Source organism: Lates calcarifer, unplaced genomic scaffold (assembly GCF_001640805.2).
Source record: "Lates calcarifer isolate ASB-BC8 unplaced genomic scaffold, TLL_Latcal_v3 _unitig_5252_quiver_3165, whole genome shotgun sequence".
In the NCBI taxonomy this organism is placed as follows: Eukaryota; Metazoa; Chordata; class Actinopteri; family Centropomidae; genus Lates; species Lates calcarifer.
This window is the reverse complement of record NW_026117399.1, coordinates 1-8,983: the sequence shown is the minus strand read 5'-3', so window position 1 is coordinate 8,983 and position 8,983 is coordinate 1. Positions and strand designations below refer to the sequence as shown.

The window sequence follows — 8,983 nt, the reverse complement described above, 5'->3', positions numbered from 1 at the left end:
GGGGAATTTTTGAAATGTTCCAAGTTGGAAAAGTTACATTGGAATTAACTGGAATACATGGAATATATGAAAATTAACAGAAATTAATGGGAATTAACAGGAAACTTTGGGTAATTTATACAAACTGTATCAAACATAAACATTTTGTTTTGTCATGGTGTGTGCAAACTAATACAAATGTAAATTTAAAAAATGACATTTTTGACTTTGATTTATCTGAGTAGAAATTTCATTCTTTCAACAAAAATAAAACGTGAATGTTGAATATGCCTCTTAGTTAGCCAGCTTACATTTAGCATATGTGATTTACCAGCTAGCTAGCTACTGTAACACATTTTGATTTATTTTCACAAGTTAGACTTTAATACCATGGATCAAATGTATCTACAACAGTAATATGATCCAAACAGACTTGACTGGATGTAGTCTGTGGCTCAGATGCAGTAGTGTGGCTGTAGTGAGCAGGATTCTAGATATTGTCTGTGCAAGGTAGAAATTCAAGTGTATTTACATTAAATCTGGTTGTTTTAACCAAGATTCTACAAGTTATTATTTTCAACTACATTTAAGCTCCCTGTTATAGGCTAACCTGTAGGCTAACCAAATTTTCCCAGTTTATTCCCATGGGAAGTTTCCAACTTTGAAAATTCACGGAAACTTGCCCCCTTAGTTTTGAGTCATGAATACTGGCAGTTATCCTCGATGGTGTGTTCAAACAGATTCCCTACTATAAGTAATATGTGTATTTCAATATATTATATATATTTTGTGCAATAATTGTAAGCTGTTCCTGCTGTCTGACTGTTAACGATGTATATTACTGATATTTCTACACAGGAGTAAGTCATTATTTCCTCTTAATTTCTTTGATGATAAAGTAGAAACGAGGATTGTGTTTTATTTGGCTCATGCACTGTTAAAACCAGACTGTTTGTGACGAACCGGAGTGACACGAACAACAAAAACAGGAAATTGATTGTAATTCTGCACGTTAAATCTGATGTTGAGCAGCACGTGGTTAGTGGACAGGACGTGATGTACTTAGAGCTTACAAGGTCTAAAAGTGTCACTTCGAGTTCTCAGCCAGCTTTGCACTCTTATCTTTAACAAGCCAAGGAGGAGTCGAGGGAGAAAGGGGAGACACTAAAGCCATTTTGTTGTCTTTTGGTAACAGCAACAATAACAAAAAAAAGAAGAAGAAAAAAGCTCAGTAGTGTTACTTCAGTTTCCACAGCTGTCATGTCATTTGTGTAAATATCAGACATCAGTCTTCAAGCCAAGGTCACAGGAAATATGAAGTAACAGCGCCCCCAAGAGGACACTGGGTAGAAATGCACAGGATAAACAGGGTTACCACTGGAGGCCCAAAGTAACTGCAATAACACAATACACAACTACAGCACATGTGAATGCAATAAGTACTCGAATAACTCATAATTTCATGTATTTTAATGCATCAATTGCATCATATTGTAGTCATCTAGCAAATAATATTTTTTACACACAGCCAAGATTTACAACATGTTTATGTATCTGAACACTGGGAAAGTAGCCGTAAACACGTAGTAATCAGTCAACACGCTGTCTTATTCCAAAGAGGAGATGTTTGTTCACCTGAGAATAAAGTGAAAAATGAATGTACTGTAGTTTTTCTTCTTTTTTCTATAGAAGTGCAAAATGTTTCCACAAGGAGAGAAAGACGTAGGAAATGTCTTTGCCATGTTGGGGAGGGGGCATTTCAAACAAAAATTATAATAAAAAACACCATTTGTAATATTACTGGCCAATCAGAGTGCTGTATTTTGTGCCTGCTGTATCCTCTTCTACGCTACCTGTCGATCAATAAACGGAAATCAAACCATTGTGAGTGTTGGTGTTATTTACAGGGGATGTTTAGAAAATATAAATAAATAACTTCTTAGAATTGAAGCAAAGTCTGTTTGGTCCTGACAAAACAGTTTAAACAGGTTGTAGCCAGTGACATTTGTTTGTCCTGGGAGGCTGATGATCTGGTTCTGAGGTGAGTTAAAGGCCAGCAGGTGGACCACCTGTAGTCGTCTTCAGAGAGCTGGTAGTTGACGTCTGTTTGTCCAACACTGACTCGATGTGATTGAGCAGAGAAGAGAAAAACTGGGGCACTCCCTCGTATCCTGACGGAGAGAAAGAGGTTATCAGAGTATATTTGCTCAAGGCCACTTCATTAGGTACACCTGTTCAACTGCTCGTTAACGCAAATATCTTTTCAGCCAATCACATGGCAGCAACGTGATGCATTTAGGCCTGACTGGTGAGTGTGTGGGTGTGTAGCTGTAGTACCTGGAAAGATGTTGATGTCGATGACGGTGAGGGTGTGTGTGTGTATGTTGATGATGACGTCCACGCCGAACAGCGCCATGCCCAGCTGAACTCGGAGCTCCCGACCAGGGCGTCCACGGCCTGGGAGCTGGGAGGAGGAGGCACGGCATCTGCTCGTCCAGCTTGGAGGGCAAAGGTGAAAAAAAAGGATTTATCTCAGGAACACCTAGAAGGAATTTCTTGAGATTTAGAACAAACATTCAGTTTGACTCAAGGTTAGATTAGATTTTGGTGAATGCAATATCTCCAGAATGCTTCGAGGGACTGTCTTCAGGTTCTGCACAAATGTTCACTTGAGTGGTTTTCACATATGAACTCCAGATCAGGCATCAGGTCCAGACACAGCTGAAGATTGAGATGTGCTCTCACCTACAGGAAATGGATTTGACTATAACTCAAGATAGTAATTAACTGAAACTGGACTGTTAGCGGAGGCAATCAACCGCAAAGCAGTAACTCTAGTTACATCTGCCCATCTGTTACTAATATCTATCTGAATTTAAATTTATATTTGGACACATCTATTAATGTGATATGTAGTAAGTACGGTGTGGTTAATTTGGTTACACTCGTTGCACTGTTTCATATACTCACAGCTGTGAGATCAGAGCTCGACTCTGGCTTGGACACCTGGTGGCTGTTGAAGAAGATGGTTTTCCTGTCTGGAGGCAGAGAGAAACCAGAACTACAGTGGATCCAATGAGATAGGACAGCAGGACATGGTAAAACAGGACAAAGCAAAGGAAAGGAGATATATTATGTCTGTTGGTGGGTGCAGACTGACCACAGGGACCGGAGGGAAGTTCTTGAGTGAGGGCCTCTCTACACAGAAGTGTTTGTCTCCTACACAAAAGACCTTGTGTAGAACAGCTCCGTGGTTGACGAAGCTCTGCAGCACACAGGGAGGATGGATATCAGCCAGGCTGCCTGCACTGAAGATCAGAGACATCTGCAGAGACACGAAGAGGAAATAAACATCAGTGGATGAAAAAACAATGAAGTGAAAATGGAAAAAAAAAAATCAAACCCCTTACCTCATGGGAAAGTGAGCCATGTGCCACTCTAGTTTTGCAAACTGGGGTCAACAGAGAAAAAGTGGAAGTGTCAGTGAGAAGCAGAATGGACAATACTTATGTTTTCCACAACGATCCTTTTTATTTGACCAGAAACATTGATATATATCAGTACCAGACTCCATTGACAAAAACAGTAATTTAACCAAGTAGAATAAAGGAGTTGCTGATCAACCATTGTTGTTGTGTGACTTTCAGTGGTGGAAACATTCAGATCCTTTACAGGAGTATAAGTACAACACAACAGCACAAACAAACAAACAGATGGAGGCAGTGGTTGATCAGCAACTCCTTTATTCTACTTGGTTAAATTACTGTTTTTGTCAGTGGAGTCTGGTACTGATATATAGAGATGTTTCTGACCACAAATACAAATAATATACAAGTGGATGAATCTATGTAACTCAAATTAAATGCATATTATTAACCCTCACAGATACATTTACAAGAACTAAGTGAAGAAGGCAATAAGAAAGCACTGACTGAGAGGAAAACTTAGACCCTGGGCCATCACAGCCTGCTGAATGGATGGCAGGTCACTGGCTCTGTGGACCTCTAGGTAAGGAGGACTGCAGATACGCCAGTCTGTCAAACAGAATAGGAAAGGCAGGTGCTGTTAACATCTACATGCAACAGAAAACTGCAGTAATTAAGACTTTGGAGCTACAATGCACCTCGGAGTGAGTTGTGCAACTTGCTCATGATCCTGTAAGAGGCGAAGCGGTCTAGTAGTCGGGTCATTGCAGGCAGAGGGTCCAGAAGAACTGTACTGGGATGAGTTGACACATAAGTCTGTAATGTAAAAGACAGAGGGGAATTTCACTTTCACATATCACTCTCAGTATGACTGTTTGAAGCACTGAGTAGCCACAAGAGACATACTTCTTCAGCCTTACCTCAAAGTTGGCAAGCAGCTGCTGTGATTGGCTGTCGTGCTCCGCCTCCACGATGACATCAGACAGCTTGTGAACAAATGGCGTCAAAGGGTCCCTGAGGTGCCAGCGGCTGGGCGAGGTCAATCTGCCACAGGTGAAAAAATAAAATAAATACACTCCTTTACACCCTTTACACCCTATATGATAAATCTGGGACTCAATAATCTTCCTTATATTCCTTAACATTTTGGGAACGTGATAATATATGGTAAATTTAAGATTTCTAATAACTATGTTTTTGCCTGTTCAAAATGTGCCTGTTGTGACTTCACAAAAAGCGAACAGCCTGGTGGGTTTAATGGGTTCCATTTACACACAAAGCAACATTCTATGATGACATCACAGTTGAGATGTTCCGAACCCTCTGTCAGTTGGGTTCTAAACTATTAACCATCCATACATGAGCTATAGCACCTATACTTTGAGGAGTGTGGGGTTGACATGGTGTGAGAGTCCACCTAGGACAGCTCTATGAATTATTAATATATTAATCACCTCTTAATATTAATATATTAAGAGGTGATTAATATATTAATTAATTATCACCAAAGAATTGTAAAACAGCTTTTTCTTGGCTTTAGTTTACCATAAAAGAAAATTTCAGTTGACCTTTCTAGTGACAAACATTTTGACTGGTGTTAGCAGAAAAAACACAGGTGTAACTATTCCTCTGTCACTGACACACCTACAGCACATGGACTGTATTATAATTAATGTTATTTGTTCCACCTGTTGTTTAAACTGTACAAACTTAGTGTATAGCAGTGAGTGTTAACATTCTGTAGAGCAGTGATTCAGTGAACTCATGAATCAGTCGTGTTCTTCTCTGCAATGATCTCATCTATCTGAGGTAACTTTATGAAGGGGAAGGTGAAATGTACAAATATCCACATGCAGTGAAATGAGTGAGCAGGTACAGTCAGGCAGCCATTGTTTGGGATTTTGCTAGAAGCTGACTGTAGGAGGTGGCTGCAGGTGGCTGTGACATGGATTACTAAAGTTGTGGACATCTGTACATGACACATGTGAGTCTGTGGCTGCACAGTGTTCCCATCTACTGTCATACTTTATTTCTTCTTTAATAACCTTTGTTTAGAGTGAACAGACATTCTACAGTGTGAGTGTGTGTGTGAGTGTGTGGGTGTTATGGCATGTATAAAAATAAAATGTCAAGTATGAAAACATCGGTTCACACACAGAAGCAGAGAAAGACACACACACACTTCGTGTTGATTTCATGTGAAGAAAAACTCACCTCCACCACCTCCACTCCATGTGACCTGCAGGGAGATATGAAATCTTTCTATTTTAACAGTGATGATCACACAGGAGTGACTGATGTGACTTTAGCACGAAACACAGCGGTAAAAACATGCAACATAAACAACATACAACAGTGCACATGAGCACTGATGCCGTCATTCAGTGTTTGATGCCTGCATACGAGTGCTTTGACAGCTCTGAGAGCAGAGGCTGTGAGGTAACTGTGATTATACGTATCACCTTCCTGTGAACAGTGACGTCAAATATATCACAAAGTTGCTCTTGTGACCAGCTGCCAATCACCGTCCCTGTTTCTTTTTGCTCTTTACACTCAACAACTCACTCAAGTTGCTGAACCAAGCTGTTAAATGTCAAAAGATTAGGATTTCCACCATTCTCCTGAATGTCATTTCAAGTATGTGAGCTACACTTAAACAGCTTCCTGATTAAAAACAATGCTTTCTGACAATGAACAAGGCTTCTCATGTAACAATGAAGCGTCACAGATTTTCTGTGAACACTAGATAATAGTGAGGAGCTGCCTGTTCTTACAATAGTTATTCTCAGTAAAATGAAATCAATATGTTCCTCACTTTCCATATCTATGAACCCATTAATGGATAATGAGTGTATTATTATGATAAGGAAAAGCCCAGCATGTTTTTTCTGTTAACGGTGGAAACTGTAAAGACGTGGCAACATGTGACAAAATCAAAACTTTTAACTCCATATATTTATCAGGCCCTAATTAGTAGACACATTTGACATGCTAAATATCAGATGGATCAAAACTTGTATTCAAATTGAAGTTGTTTTGAGTCCAGTAGTACCGTTCATTTGATAGTAGTTTTTGTATCATACTATATTTTGTTAGACAGTTTATTCAATGGAAAATCCCACAGGAATACTTTATCAACTGTCTCTGAGCAAGCAACAAATTTAGAATTTTTCTTTCTGAATCTATAAGAATTCAGTTTTGTTTCAAGGAACTCATGGAGTCCAAACAGACAACTGTAATGTTTATGAGCTCTGTATGAATTTTTAAAAAGTCAACTTACGCACAGAAGTCTGCAAAGGCGTCCAGATTCATTCTCCTGCGTTTCTTATCGCTGAGACAGAAGCCAACCCTGCGGCCTGACATTGGTCTGCGTGTCCGGGGTCACCAGCGGCCAAATGACCGCAGACACGGTCGAAGAGAGGGATGATGTGCGAGTGCTGATCCATTCAACCCTCCTCCTCCGCCTTCCTCTCTCCTCCCACTCCTCCTCCTAAAATCTACGCCGACGTGTCTTGAAATCTAAACCTGAGGAGTGCTTCCTCCTGATTCATGATTCACAGGTGCAAACACGGAGAGAAAGGGGCCAGTCGGACTGGTAGAGTCACTTGACTTCCTTATTGCTGCCGATCATAATAAGAGGTGAGGGAGTGAAGGAGGGAGGGAGGGAGGCCGGTGTCATGGAGCCGCTACACCTCCTCACTCTATGCCCAAATGAAAGAGAAAGTAAAACTCTCTCAGGGAAGTTACTCCATTATCCCCGGCAGCAGCTGCACAGTCATGCTCTTTCCTCTTCACTAAAAACCTCTGAAAACGACATTAATCGTCGTTTGATTTGATACCTTTAAGATACATTAAGTTCTTCAAAGTTCATCTGAGGTCACGCGGATCAAAGACAGAACAGAATGTCGCGCGGTTCGAACGCAGGCTTTGACCGACACATCACCATATTCTCACCGGAGGGCCGCCTTTACCAAGTCGGTAAGAAGAGATATATTTTCTCTGGTGTTTTAGCCACTTGTGGAGCAGCTAGTATGCTAACATCACAAACTAGTGTTACACAGGTTACCAGGACCTACAGGTGATTCAAACAGATTCCCACATATTAAGTGTGCTAAAGGTGCTAGCATGTTTGCTATAGTCTCGTGTGATTAGCATCAAAGTTTGTCCTCTCACGTTTCTCCCTTCTTTAATATTTAAACCTAAAGTTACTTTTCAAGTCTAAAGTTACATTAAACTGCACAATTTGGAGGTTTTGTTAAGCTGTGGTGTGTTTTACCACGGTAAAAAGTGTCACGTTCTTTGTTTAGTTGTTTGAAAACGTTCTTTTAGTATAATGAGCCATACATATGATAGTCCCTTAAAGGCTGATTCCGGTGTTTTGAACCTGGGCCTTATTTTCCCATGTCATTGGGTATATATGACTGATAGGGAGTGGGTGCAGTATTCAGCAAAAATGGGAACCACAAACAGCTGCCGCAATGTAATCCAATGGGCAATTGTCCACGTTTAATTATGTCCACTAAAGTTCTTGTTTTTGCCACTGACAGTCTCAGTTTGTAATTATAAGTATCTGACAACATTATAGACAGGGTTCCTACAGAGACAGACCTTTTTTATTAAAGGAAGATTAAGATCATTTTTGTTGCATCAGAAACAGCCATTTTATCACTACCAGACTCCATTGACAAAAACAGCGATTTTACCAAGCAGGAAAACAGTAGCTGCTGAAATACCACTGACTCCATTTGTTAGTTTGTTTGTGTTGTTGTGACTTTCAGTGGTGGAAGAAGTATTCAGATCTTTTACATAAGTAATGTAACACCACACACCAACACAAACAAACTAACAGACGAATGCAGCAGTATTCCAACAAGTCCTGTGTTTCTGCTTAGTAATGACTGTTTTTGTCAATGGAGTCTGGCAGTGATATATAGTGATATTTCTGGTTAAACAAAAACGATCTTACTCTTTAATGAAAAAGTCTATCTCTTTAAGAATCCTATTTATAATATTGTCAGACATAATCCATAATTGATAATACTATTATAATATTTCATACTGCTATCATTAAAAACTTTGCAGAGTATGCCTTCAAAGCCATCTCTCAGAGCGGGTTGACGTCTGTAGGGGTCCGGGGGACAGACAGCGTTGTGGTGGTCACACAGAAGAAAGTACCTGTAAGATATTACACACACACACATATACACCTGATACACACACTCTCAGACATTCACCAGGATGCTGAGAGTGGAAGTGAAAACAGTGAAGCCCAACAGAGTCACGACTCCAGTGTTGTGCTGACAAATATGAACAAGATACTGTGGTAATAATACTCACATTACGAAGCCAGAGTGAATACAGTGAATAGCAAACCCAGTACTTTTATTCAAAACTGTGTAAAATGGAATTTACATAAGGTAGATTTTACATTCCATCTAAAACACATGCATCTGATTTACATATCACTACTGTACAAGTAGATACAATATCTCTCTATCATTATACTGTGATGTTTCTCCACTGCAGGACAAGCTGCTGGACTCTTCCACTGTGACCAACATGTTCAAACTAACTCCTCG

At 40.0% G+C, this 8,983-nt stretch overlaps 1 long non-coding RNA gene and 1 pseudogene across 1 annotated transcript; one reads left to right on the top strand and one right to left on the bottom strand.

The window, feature by feature from the left end:
- Nucleotides 1-3,111: 3,111 nt before the first annotated feature.
- LOC108874201 (inositol-tetrakisphosphate 1-kinase-like) lies at nucleotides 3,112-6,776 on the bottom strand (annotated as a pseudogene).
- A 380-nt stretch (nucleotides 6,777-7,156) lies between these two features.
- Nucleotides 7,157-8,983, top strand: LOC108874202 (uncharacterized). Its single transcript, XR_001959628.2, has 3 exons — nucleotides 7,157-7,382; nucleotides 8,487-8,581; nucleotides 8,931-8,983. It is a non-coding gene; the product is annotated as an uncharacterized LOC108874202 (long non-coding RNA).